Source organism: Neoarius graeffei, chromosome 19 (genome assembly GCF_027579695.1).
Source record: "Neoarius graeffei isolate fNeoGra1 chromosome 19, fNeoGra1.pri, whole genome shotgun sequence".
In the NCBI taxonomy this organism is placed as follows: domain Eukaryota; kingdom Metazoa; phylum Chordata; class Actinopteri; order Siluriformes; family Ariidae; genus Neoarius; species Neoarius graeffei.
In genome coordinates, this window is record NC_083587.1 from 244,848 (window position 1) to 259,127 (window position 14,280).

General features: G+C 41.2%; 2 non-coding genes across 2 annotated transcripts; both read left to right on the plus strand.

The window, feature by feature from the left end:
- The first annotated feature begins 4,014 nt into the window (after nucleotides 1-4,014).
- trnas-gcu (transfer RNA serine (anticodon GCU)) lies at nucleotides 4,015-4,096 on the plus strand. The gene has a single exon. It is a non-coding gene; the product is annotated as a tRNA-Ser (tRNA).
- Nucleotides 4,097-9,070: 4,974 nt separating this feature from the next.
- trnat-agu (transfer RNA threonine (anticodon AGU)) lies at nucleotides 9,071-9,442 on the plus strand. The gene is made up of 2 exons: nucleotides 9,071-9,107; nucleotides 9,407-9,442. It is a non-coding gene; the product is annotated as a tRNA-Thr (tRNA).
- The last annotated feature ends 4,838 nt before the right edge of the window (nucleotides 9,443-14,280 follow it).

Here is a 14,280-nt window from a genome sequence, read left to right on the forward strand (position 1 = left end):
TGGGGTTGGTTTGCTGGCAGCTTTGTCCCCTCCAGTTTTTTGTCCCCCCCCAGTTTTTTGTCCCCCCCAGTTCAAAAAACATATCTGTGCCCTGATCATAATGTTTCCTTTCCATAGTAAAACCGACAATAGGCTGGTTATATTCCAAAAATAGTGGATGGCATTGCTAATGTTGAAGTAGCAACCTGTTGGTACTGTAACATAACGGTAACTAGTCTGTTATTTGGTTGACTAATCATGCAAGCAAGTTAGCTCGCCAACCTGATGTGATCAGTCCTCCTACCATTCTACATCCAACAGGCCAGAAAGGAATACTAAGCAAAATAAATAATGTTTGAATTGAATTGTTCAATAACACACAGTGCACACAGGCAAGCTACGAGATTTTGGTGCAACATTTCACTTTCATATTTCGTGTACAATGCTTTGTGTGTGGTCAGGGCGATGTAAACGACATGACTGTGTGTATTGACCTTTTTTGTTTGTCTCAGTTTTAATGCAGCATTATCCTAAGCATTCAATTTGATATACTTCCTTTAAATAAAACATCTGGGTTGAGATGTACATATATCCTTGTTTCCTCTTTTTTTTCATTTTTGCACAACACAATGGCGGCAGAAAACACCCATTGTTAAAAGTAACATTTTACTTTTACTCAAAGTACATTTTAAATGATCTACTTTTTACTTTTACTTGAGTAGATTTTTTGTCTGGTAACTTTACTTGTACTTAAGTAAAATTTCATCAGAGTAACAGTACTTGTACTTGAGTATAATATTTTAGTACTCTTTCCACCTCTGCTCACCACACTTCATGTCAATTAAATCTTATTAATAGTAACAGATCTAGATAAATCCAGTGACTAAAGACCAAACTTTAATATGCCTACAGTCAATGTTAATGTCAATTATGACTATTATAAATTGCCAATGGTAGACCCTCTGATGATAATGTTCTTCTAATAATATTTTATTTCTAAGTTAGTAAAAGTACTCATCCTGTAAATGGATCATGATTTGCATATTGCAGATACTCCCATATCCTTAGCCATTTTGCACTGTTACTATTACCATTTGCACTAATACAATTTGCGCTATTTCTGCTTGTGTGGTATTGTATGGGTGTGCTTTTTTTTAATTAATGCTTGTTTGGTTTGTGTATTTATGTTTACACCGAGGGTCTTGGAGAAACAATATTTCAAACTGTGAAAAAGCCCGTTTGCATGGCTCCGTCCTCCGTTGCACAGTTGCTCTGTTCACTAGATGAGCTCTAGTGCTCCCTTTTTAGTGAGCTCAGTCAACAGGCTGGTAAAGTCCAAAAAATTAGGAAAAACCTCCTGTAATAGCCAGCCAGCCCCAGGAACTGCCTCACCCCTTTTTGGTCTTGAGTCTTGGGCAGGCCACAATCGCTGCATTCTTATCAATTTAGGGACGCACCTGCCCATGACCCAAGTGAAAGCCCAGATACTGTACTTCCACCCACCAAATTGCACACTTCCTTGGGTTTGCTGTGAGTTGTGCATATTTCAGTGATCTCAGGACAGCCCTGGGGTTTTGGAAATGCCACTGCCAATGTCCCTGTGTGCTCATGACAGGAATTGAACTATGATGCAACAGCTGGAGCACACCTCTGCAGAGCAGGGACCTAATCTGTGAGCAATGTCCACTGAGTAAGCCAGCTGGTCCACGATGTCCAGGGAAATGTGTTTGAAAATGTCAACGATGATATTCTTCACATTCTCACCTGCTTGCTCCGGAATGCCAGACACTCGTAGATTCCATTTTCTTTAGGCATCCAGGTTGCTGCATTGTTTCTGAGGACACTGTTCTCTTTTTCTAAGATGTGGACTTTACTTTGTAAGGCAACGACTTTATTTTTCACGTCTTCTACCTGTTTCCCCATAGAATCAAGGACGTCGGTGACACTTTTAATGGAATTTGTATTATCTTTAACCATTGCCTCAAGTGACTGCAGCCCTTTGAGAGATTCTTCTTGCATCTTTTCAATTCTTTCCATTATTTTTAGCAAAAGCAAGATGGGCACAGCCTCTTTATGATCCTCGTCACTGGCACGTGTCTTCGACTTTTTGGCTGGTCATGGTTTCAGGGTTTCTGGTAGTGGCACCAAACACTGTTCCATTCCGTCTTGTAAACCATCTGGTTCAAACTTTTCACTCAGAGACTCTCTGGCATAGAAATGCATTACAGCGCAGCTATCTTCCTCTGTTTCCATATTGATGGATAACCTGAAAAAATAGCAAGTATGCTTACCAACCAAGGGCGGCTGGTGCATAAGGGCGATTGGGCGACGCACTGCCAAAACAAAAAAAAAATTTTTTTTTTCTTTTTTTAAAACAAACTTTCACCAGCGCTGCTTGAGGCTGTTTTAATCTGTCTCTGGGTATCATTGTCCAATCAGGGTGGTCTTGCTTCTAGTGTACCGCCCCTTTTGGGGCGATTTCAGTCACGTTGAAAATCGCCCAAGAGTTCACTGATAGAGTCCCATGTTAATATATTTTTTTTCTCCTGACTGACACTTCAATGCTATCTCTATGGGTTCCGGGGGGGGGGGGGGGGGGGGGGGGGGGGGGGGGTCTTGCCCTAACGTGCTTACGTCACTGCGAAGCGCGGCAAAGTTGCATTCGATCTGCTCAGTTTCTGAGGTGAGATGGATGCGGGAAGCAATTCAGTGCGGTCCTTAAAAGAAGTTCCATTTAGTCAGCAATCAAATCGAGCTTAATTGGCAACAAAACAAGCTGGACCCCCCTCGACCAAATCTAAACATAAAACAAATTTCGACAAGGGGGGGAATCATATACTTGAGGTTTTACTTCAACATGGTCCCAGCGCAAATCCTGGCGAGCTGGCTGCGAGGAAGCCTCAGCAGTTTTCTGCTCCCCCTGCTTACTTTTCCACCCTGGAGGTGGCTCCACAGACAACACTGCTTGGACGGTCACTGGAGTTTCGGACATGCATCATTTGTCGGAGAAAATAAAAAAACATGAGTCATCAAAGATTCACATGGGCAGCTGCGTGAAATGTTCGGCTTATGGGAGAGTGAACATCGCTACACAACTGGATGAGGGCTACAGGCTAGCAGTTCACCGCCACAATGATGAGGTGAGCAAGAACAGGCACATATTAAACCGGCTCATCCAATGCGTGAAATTTTGTGGAGTGTTCGAGTTAGCTCTACGAGGCAAAGACGAAACTGAGGGCTCCAGTCACCGTGGTGTTTTTCTGGGTTTGGTTGCCTTCGTGACTCACACAAACACACACACACACACAGTCACAGAATCCGTTCACTTTTGATGTTTTCAATGTGCATTTTTATATTTGCCACACTTTGCTCTGAGAGTTAGCACTTTGGTAATATCCTTGGTAAATACCAGTAATTGCAAGATCTAAAGATCCACTCATCTATTTATTCAACTGCTATTGTTATGTTAGCCAACTATTTACAATGTTTTGTTACAGTCAATGCACTTTCCTGTTTGTCCTTAAGTTGCACAGTCTGTAAAATTCATGCTGGTCATGGAGTTTGAAGTACAAAATCTATTTACAGAACATTCTGTAGAACAGTTGACTTGCTACCTAGGTCAATTTACTTCAGTCCTGTGGACATTTATGGTCCGTGTAGACATAACGGGGGCATAATGAAAGAAAACAAGGATTAAAAAGTTGTTTCTGAGCGAGGTCCATGTAGTAGCTATTTAGTTTATCAATTAGGTTCATTCTAATCAGCCCTTAAGCATATTTAGCAATTCAGCAAATTAGGTTTTGTCTTCATGTTGCGGAGCTCCACAAATCACATACTGTATTACACTGATGCCATCTTGGCTGCCCCCTGTTGCTCTATGTAGTTCTCATAACAGGCTTATTATATAAATATACAGCAATAATGTTCCAACAAATATTTTAATGAGTCTGAGTTTTGACTTTGACAGAGTTACTAACACACCAATGATCATTGCATCATACAAAATAAATAAACGCACACACGCACACACACACAGGCGAGGTGGCCGAGAGGTTAAGGCGATGGACTGCTAATCCATTGTGCTCTGCATGCGTGGGTTCAAATCCCACCCTTGTCGGGTGCCTGCCCTTTTGGGTGGCACGGTGGTGTAGTGGTTAGCATGGTCGCCTCACAGCAAGAAGGCTCCGGGTTCGCGAGGGCCTTTCTGTGTGGAGTTTGCATGTTCTCCCTGTGTCTGCGTGGGTGTCCTCTGGATGCTCTGGTTTCCCCCACAATCCAAAGAAGGTTGAAAGCTAACCTTCACAGCTCATCAGAGGAGCATATCAGCAGAAAAGTAGTGTGGAGTTAGTTGATTAGGTAATTGTTACAAACAGTGCCAAGGTTGTGGGTTTAATCCAAATAGTGGCTGTTTTCACAGATGCATGGGCGCCGCCAGGGGGGGAAAGGTTAGAACAAGGCCCAGCACTGCCATGGGGCCCTTTAAGGGGCTGATAATATGATTTTAATAAGACTTTTGAAATAACAACAATGCAATATTCCATCTGGTAAAATGAGCTAATTGAACAAGGTTGTCTAATTCTTGAGTTCTTCAACATATTGTCATTTAACCCTCCCCCTTTTGCGAAATGGTACGGTCCAGTTCTGGTAGAAGCGCGATGCGTTAAATCTGTGTGCTGATCAGTGCAATGCTACTTGCTGCTGTGTCGCGGTGCAGCAGCCAGCCAGCCAGCAGTGGAGTGCGTACAGTCTATGATCGCTAAATATGAAGCGTGGCTGTCAAAAACGTAAAGAAAGGCAGCTGAAAGCTGAGAGGGACCGGAGAGGCAGGCAACTGGTCACTAAGTTTTTCCCAAAGAAAGGTAGCTATCGCTCACATGTTCAAAATATCAGCGAATGGTAAATGAACAGTATGAACGTGTTTGGATTAGCCTATCAAGAGAACACTTTTACAGTTTGTACAGTGACATTTTTTCCATTTTAATAACTGAACTGACTTGTGTGATAAACAAGATGAAATATTACATTATGCTGGTGCTAATAACTAGTGCTAATAACCAGTTTCATAACTAATGGGGTGCCCTAAATATGCACAGATTCAGCCTCAGGGGGACCTCCGCCCTACCAAACCACTGAACCCCCCTTTGGAGAAGGAGGTAAGCAGCAATACAACCCATAAATGCTTTAGGATTGAAGTTTTTAATGAGCGAGCGCCATATACAGTTTGCTAGATTAAAGTGTTGCTAATAACGGACACCAGTCAAGTGTTTGACATGGTTATGTGTGTGGAATGTTCACACGTTCTAAACCATTGGTTTCAAATTGAGGAGCTGGAGAAAGCGCAGCACACATAAAAGAGGGATAGAGGTTACAACATATGAAGAAATACGTACGTAATTGATCAAATTGAAATGTCACTCTGTGTCACTTTGAAATAAATTTATAATAAGATGTTTCCTGTCTTTTATGGGTAACATTTATAAGGCTACTGAGTATGGAGTTCATCACAAACTCAAGGTCCATGGGCTATCAAAAGTCAAATAATGACAATAGTGCAATTGTGACAAGGGTGGGCAAAGTTGGGGGGCCCAAAATTCTAATCTTTCATGGGGCCCAAAATTTCTGGGGCAGCTTGCCTGCGACCCTGTAGAACAGAATAAAGCAGCTTGAGATGAGATGAGACAAGTCTATTTGAAAAAATTAAATAAAAACTGTTTTGCGAACTTAATTCCACATACCATTAAAAAAAAATAATTCTCATCTCGATGTCAATAATTGTGGAATGGTGTCAATAACTATGGAATGGTGTCACATCATCTGACACGCTAAGTAATCGGGAATCAACTTTTTTTTTTTTTCAGTGGAAGTTTGAGTGACTATTCATGCACAATTTACGTATTGAAAGTCTCTTCTACTTTTACAATGGCCAAAAGATCATTAAGGTGTCAATGATTGTAGCTGCAGCTCTACTTCTGGATACTTAAACTTACGACCTACGATACCCTGTGGTAGGAGTGGTGCTGTTTCAGATTGGCGTACTGCAGCAGTACGGTGTGAAGGTTTTGGGCACACCTGTAGAGGCCATCATCGCCACAGAGGACAGACAGCTGTTTGCTGACAAGCTGAAGGAGATCGATGAGAGGCTCGCCCACAGTGTGGCTGTGGAGTCGGTGAGCCCTGCTCTTCTCTCGTTACACTCCACACGTGTATATCCAATATCCAGCACATGATATTCCCAGTCACCCGCTTTTAAAGGCCTATATAGATCAAATGGGTGTGCTTTTATACGAATGTTTGCATGTATAACATTATTTATGATAATATTTACTCAGCATGTAATGATATATTGCAATGATAAATCATGATACATATTTATGATGATTTGAATAAATGAATTACAAAACAATATCAACTGTGAGCTACTGCTCACTTACGTATCCCCTCGCTCTCGCTTATATCAGAATACAAGCAATTGAAGGAATATGACGCTTATTATGAATGTTGACTTCAACAAATAATTACCCCTGACAAGTAAGTAAAGAGCAGTGTTCTCCCCAGGTATTTCAAATAGCATCCTGGTAAACTGTCATTTTGAAATAGCATTTTGCTTCTTGAAATGGCGTCTAAATCCACCGTATATATTTCATAAATACATTCAGTCGGTAAACAGATAGTCGATGTGCGACAGACCTGAAAACAGTATACACAGTATAGAACCCCAAGCTGAAGTTCGGTACCAAATATCAAGCACAGCGGTCTCAAAATTAGCCAGTCACCAGCGGCAAATCGCCGTCTGTGGCTTGTTATGCCACCGGCTATTGTCAGTCGAGTCACAAAATTTAATATTAAATATTTCTGACGGCAAAATAAGTTGTGAACGTAAATTACATCCACTATGTCATGTATGTCCGTTGCTGCGTCAACTTTGTTTACATCCTCGACATGAGTGCAGCCATTACTGCCCCTTGTGCCATATGTAAGCCGTACTCTGATTGGCTTAGTGTTCCATGGACTGTGAATGGTTCATACCATCATGTGACTCACAAATGGCGACGAAGAGAGTTGCAAGCGGCTCCATGCTGGATGCATGGCTAAAAAGGTCTAGAGGGAAAGGTAAGTACGTTTTGAGCACAAATTTATTCTGTCATTGTGTTGATATAGAAAAATAAATACGTCTTAGTCCACTGTTTCTCAGCCTTGCTTAAGACATTATAATCGCAGATCGTAAAGTTGACTCTGCGTTTGACAGCTGCTCAAAAAAATAAACTGCGTGCGTAACAACGCTAATCAAGCTTAAGCTAGACGACCCGCCTCAAATACCCGTCCCGGGTAAATGTTATCCCAATTTTAGATGACCTGTTCCAAACCATCCCGCCCCATGAAAAATTCGTACTTGCATCTATCTCTCTCTCATATATATATATAGTTCGTCATCTGTATTCAAGATTTCACCATATTCTTCAATAGTATTAGAGAATCTGGAGAAACTTGTCACCTTAGCTTAGTCAAAGTGCACATCAGACTTAAAATTATTATATCATCCATATGTGGATTTCAATTGGACTACTTTTTATGTGTTTGTTTGCAAATATTTCTGAAATTTGATAAAATGACTGAGGTATGGTTTCATATTTCATGTTTCCAAATGGTATTGATTACCCTTTATTTTCACTGTTAAAAGTTACCAGAGGCCACCATTTCTCAGTGCATTTCATAAAATTTTCCGTGCCCAAGGGGGGGGCGCACCCCCCTTTGAAATCCCCCCTGCACGCTTTGCGTGCATTATGTCTGCCACTGGCAGACATTTTACGATTTTGCACCCTGCTGTAAATTATTTGTACCCTGCTATTCTCCCAAACTTTGAAGCCCCTGCAAGCAGTTGTGATTTCAGTGTTTTGAAAATTTTGTGAATCCACCCTATATGTTTCGTAAATACATTCATTTGGTAAACAGGAAGTCGATGTGGGACAGACCTGAAAACGGTATACACGGTATAGAACCCCAAGCTGAAGTTTGGTACTAAGTGGCTATGATTTGTGGTTGCTGAGAAAAAGGGTGTTTTGGATGGACGGAGAGACAGACGGATGGACAGAGGTAACCCAGTATATCCCCACTTCTTTGGAGTGGGGGTATAAAAAAAATGAATTGTAATTATCAGGCTGTGTAATCACTAAGATAGATAGATAGCTCCCAAGCTGGGAATTTGTTTTGTTGCAGCAGCAAGTTATCAAACATGTGAAGAGAAAAAGACACACTGTGCAACATAAAATAGAATTAAAAAAAGAACAAGCTGACTTTACAATATACAGATAAAAATGTAACAATAAAAAAACCTATATATGCGCTTTTTACATGTGACTGTGCATTAATAGTGCTAAAATCAAGAATTGTGATAAATGAAGATAAAAACTGTGCAAAAGTGTCAGTATTGAACGGAAGACAAATAAATAAAAACAAATCAACTCTAACAGTGCAAATGACTAATGACAGTAAACCCAAAATTAGACCTGTTCAGGTAGCTTTTTTCTTTTGCCATGACCCGGATTCGAACAAGGGTTGCTGCAGCCACAACGCAGAGTACTAACCACTATACGATCATGGCAAACTACTCAGGTAATCAGACACTTGCTTTCAAGACCATACCACTCATGATTTTCAAGTTCTGCTCCGGAAACAAAAGCTCCCCCTCAGACTAACCTGAGAAACTAAGTCTGAAATTGTTTCCATGGAAACATGAAAAATTAAAATTTCTCAAATTTCTTAGTATGAAAAGGCACATCTACATCACCTTGTTAATATGTATACCAAGTTTCAAATCCATATCATGAATAGTTTTGGATATATGCTCCGGAAACAAACATTGCTCTTAGAAACTAAGTCAAAATCTATTTATGTAAAAATTTGAAAAATACTTGAGAAAGTAGCCAGAATGTACAGTCCACAGCCCACTCTACGATTGACACACTGCATTATTTAAAATGTGTGTCCTTTTTTTGTGAGGCAAATAGTAAACAGAAGCTAACTGCAGTTAGGAACTAAAGTTGTGAGTGATGTTCCAGTAGGTTCTGTTGGCCATTTTGAGGGTCAGCACAGGGGCTCCATAGCTCAGTGGTGAGAGCACTGGTCTAGTACAGCCTTTCTCAACTGGGGTGCCGTCTGGCTTCATTAGGGGTGCCATCAAAAAATTATATATTCTAACATTGAAATAAATACAATTAATTAAAATTCCAAAAAATGATAGTTACACTAATGCAGATCATCGCCGTCTCATGCATTACCAAAATCTGTCTCATGGTCCCCTTTCCCATGTCACAACGTCACTGCCGGGGTCAGCGTGGCTGCGTATATTTTATATGGGGGTGCCTTGAGAATTTGCATACTTCTGAAGGGTGCCGTGACTGAAAAAAGGTTGAGAAATGCTGGTCTAGTAAACCAGGGGTTATGAGTTCAATCCTCACTGGGGCCTGTCAGGGATATTTTGAAGGTGGAAAGATGATCCAGATAAAAGAGTGGATATTGAGAACACTGACACCAGAAGGTGAGCAAGTGCTGCTCATGATTTCTCATCACCTGAAGACCACTTTCTGCTGGTGAGAATGGCCTCATATGGACAGTTTGGAGATCAGTGAGATCACTGTGGATGAGACTGAGGACCTGAAGGTGTCTTTGGTGTGCAATTTCTGCAAAGCACTTTGCCCTCAAGTCTCCATCAATGCACATAGTCAGGTGGTATTTGGAGGCTATTTTGCAAAATTTACCAAGTTTTGTTTTTGGTAATAATATACAAGTTCAGATATAAATTCATAAATCTGGACTTCTTATAATGTTTGTAGGCTGCTGTTTCATAGTTAATCATGCAGCGGAACCTTGTGCATAAAAAGATCCCTGAAACCACATGTAGGAAATTGGTATAAAAGTATTACATCATTAATATGCAATTATTATATCCATAATAGCGGAGCTCCCAGTGGAGCGCCATACCTAAGAAAAAATGGTAAACCCATCGAGTTGATTTTTTTTGTGGTATGTTCTCTATGTACTTAAATGTCTCATTTTAAACTTAACTTGATAATATCATGTAAACATATGATTTCTATTCACATAAAGTTAGATAATGGGTAATTTAAAAAAAATACAGATTTTATAATGGACTTAAGTGATACGGATATATGGTGGGGTTTTTTTACGTTTTTACATGTGATATTTAGCATTTCCTTTTTTGGTGAAAATGGTGATTGCTGACATTACAACAAGTAAAAATAATTTGTTTGGGATGTAAATAAAGGATTAATACTGAGAAACCAGACTTGGCAAATTTTGCAAAGTAGGTTACATATGCTCCCTGACTATAAAGTTGATACATCAACAACAAAAAAGACCTTGCTATGGAATTTGTCTCACATACAAAGACAATTTAATTATAGCCCTGGTTGAACAGAGCAAAATCAGTATAGCCAGAGAGATTTTCTGAAGAAAGCAAAAGTAACACGAACCTGCTTTCCTCCACACATCTCATGCAACCATCTCAAACATTGACACTTTATTTTGGCCTGTTGGTCGAGGGCAGGGGTGGGAAACCTTTTTACTATCAAGGGCCATTTTGAGTTTTATAACATCCTGTGGGGCCAAGCTAAATTTTTTAACCCATAACCTCTGCTGAGTTTTCACGTTGTAAAGTACTTATTTTGTGCTTAATGTGCTGAGGTGTTTTTTGAATGTTCCCACACTGTACTCCCCACAGGAACATAGTGTGGGGGTTGCTTTTTCTCCTCGCCTCTCCTCATGTTACTCTGTATTTTTTCTTTCCATCCCTGTCTTCCTGTCCTGTCTACTCCCCCTCTGTCAATTGTATGTATGTGTATATGTCAATTGTATGTATGTGTATATGTACGGACGGGTTGATGGCCAATTTTGCTGGTACTTGTGACTCGTGACAATAAAGGGTTCATTCATTCATTCATTCATTCATTCATGTGGTCCTAGTACAAATACTTCAGTTTTGTCAGAGTTAAGCAGAAGGAAATTAATAAGCATCCAGTGTCTAATGTCCTTAACACATTCCTCAATTCAGGTGCAAAAAAAAATTTCAAACAAATTTTTCATTTATTCACCAACTTTACAGTGTATTTGAGCACATCATGCACAGCAAGCCAGGGATTTTCTGATGTAACTTTCATTAGACGAGCACTTTAAGAATGATGCAGTCAAGTGAAGTCACTGATACCCCAGTCCAGATTGACCATTTAAGGTAAAACCTGGGTTTGTCCAGGAGTTGAACCCAGGACTTCTTACACCCAAAGCAAGACTCATACCCCTAGACCAACCTCTTCATCCAAAAAAAAAAAAACCCATCCACTTCTTTCTCAATGTGAGTTTCGAATGAAAGACTGGGGTCAATAATCACTCCGAGGTCTTTTACTGCTACACGTCAAGAAACAGAAAGGCCATCCAGAGTTACTGTGGAATCAGAAAACTTACTTCTAGCTGCATGTGGTCCTAGTAGAAGTACTTTAGCTTTGTCAGAGTTAAGCAGAAAGAAATTAATAAGCATCCAGTGTCTAATGTCCTTTACATATTAACCTCAATTCAGGTGCAAAAAAAAATTCAAACTAATTTTTCATTTATTCGCCAACTTTACAGTGTATTTGAGCACATCACGCACAGCAAGCCAGGGATTTTCTGATGTAACTTTCATTAGACTAGCACTTTAAGAATGATGCAGTCAAGTGAAATCCCTGATACCCCAGTCCAGATCGACCATATCAGAATCAGAAATCAGAAACACTTTAATTGCCAGGTATGTGGACACACACGAGGAATTTGACTCCGGTTCACTTAGCTCTCATAGTACAAAACAGATAAAAAAGCGTAGACACAAAACAAGCAAACAACAACAACAAAAATAGGTGCATAGTGCAAAGTAATCCAGGTAAGTCAAGTATGGAATAGTTAAATAAATATAAAGTATACAGTGTGCACAGAATGATGGTATAAGTGTTCAGATATTTTACAAGTGATATTACTGATATATGAATCTGGATTTTAGCTGTTCATCACAGAAAGGATTTCCCTTTTGGTGCAATATGGTGCATAGTGCAAAGATGAATAGTAAATTTAAATAAGTATAAATATAAGTAACAGTGAGTACAGAATGACAGTATGAGTGTGCAGATATTTTGCAAGTGATATTACTGATATAGAATCTGGATTTTAGCTGCTCATCACAGAGACAGCCTGAGGGAAGAAACTGTTCTTATTGTCTGGTTGTTTTTGCATACAGAGATCTATATCGCCTCCATGAAGGGGAGAAGATTAAACAGATTGTGACCAGGGTGTGATGGGTCCGCAGAGATGTTACCTGCCCGTTTCCTGACTCTGAACAAGTATAAGTCTTGGATGGAGGGCAGGTTGACACCAATAATTTTCTCTGCAGACCTTATTGTCCATTGCAGTCTGTTCTTCTCCTGTTTGGTGACCGATCCAAACCAAACAGTGATGGAAGAGCAAAGAACAGACTGAATGATGGCAGTGTGGAATTGTGTCAGCAGCTCCTTAGGCAGGTTGAGCTTCCTGAGCTGGCGCAGAAAGTACAACCTCTGCTGAGCCTTTTTGATGACAGTGACTGTGTTTGTCTCCCACTTCAAGTCCTGAGAGATTGTGGAACCCAGAAACCTGAAGCTTTCAACGGCAGTCACAGTGTTGTTGGTGATGAGCAGCAGAGTGGGGGGGGGGCTCCTCCTAAAGTCCACTGTCATCTCCACAGTTTTGAGCATGTTCAGCTCCATATTGTTCTGACCGCACCACCAGACCAGCTGTTCAACCTCCCGTCTGTATGCAGACTCGTCACTGTCCCGGATGAGGGCGATGACCGTTGTATCATCTGCAAATTTCAGGAGTTTAACAGACGGGTCTCTTGAGGTGCAGTCATTGGTATAAAGGGAGAAGAGCAGTGGGGAGAGCACACACCCTTGGGGGGCGCCAGTGCTGACAGTCTGAGTGCTGGATATGATGCTCCCCATCCTCATCTGCTGCTTCCTGTCAGTCAGGAAGTTTGTAATCCACTGACAGGTAGAGGAGGGCACAGTGAGCTGGGTGAGCTTGGTGTGGAGGATGTCTGGAACAATGGTGTTGAATGCCGAACTGAAGTCCACGAACAGATTCCTGGCATATGTCCCTGCAGAGTCAAGGTGTTGCAGAATGTAGTGCAGTCCCATATTGATTGCATCATCTGCTGACCTGTTTGCCCAGTAGGCAAACTGCAGGGGGTCCAGCAGGGGGTCTGTGATGTCCTTCACGTGTGACAACACCAGTCTCTCGAAGGACTTCATGACTACAGATGTGAGAGCTACAGGCCTGTAGTCATTCAGTCCTGTGATGGTGGTTTTCTTGGGAACTGGGATTATTGTGGAGCATTTGAAGCATGAGGGGACTTCACACAGCTCCAGGGATCTATTGAAGATCTGGGTGAAGATGGGAGCCAGCTGATCAGCACAGACCTTCAGACAGGAGGGTGACACACCATCTGGGCCAGGTGCCTTCCTGATCTTCTGTCTGCGAAAAAGCTGACAAACATCCTCTTCACAGATCTTGAGTGCTGGTGTGGGGTCAGAGGCAAGAGGAGGCAGAATAGCAGGGGGTGTGAATGGGTCTTTAATGTCTGAGGGGGGGAGAGGTGTGAATTTGTCGAATCTGGAGTAGAATACATTCAACTCGTCAGCCAGTTGATGGTTCATTGCAGTGTAGGGGGATGGTCTCCTGTAGTTAGTGATATTCTTCAGGCCTGTCCACACTGATGCCGGATCGTTGGCTGTTTTTGATCCTTTCAGCATAGCTCCTCTTAGCTGATTTCACCTCTTTCGTCAGTCAGTGCGTTTACATGCACATAGAGAAAATCAAATTTCTGCCGTTGCTCGACTGAAATCGAAGTTCTAAATGCCATGGAAACACCTTAGCTCGGCTGAAACTGAACCGAACTTGATTTCTCGTAATCGAGCTACACGACCTAGATTATGCAATTTTAGCCGAGCTACTTATTGCATGTAAACCCTATCGAGCTACGTAGTCGAGCTACTTACTTCAGCACTGCCCCTTCCAGAAGTGACGAGACCACAAGCGGGAAACACAACAGCCTCGGTCGGCATGACAACGAATCATGACAACGGCATGAATCTTTTCTTTTTGTGGCATTGTTTGCACTGTTAAAATTTAGCTCACTTACTGTATCACCAAATACATCTGTATAGCTGTTGCATAGCTGTGAATTGTGTACATAAACAAGTCATTGTATTTGTGTGTGTGTGTATA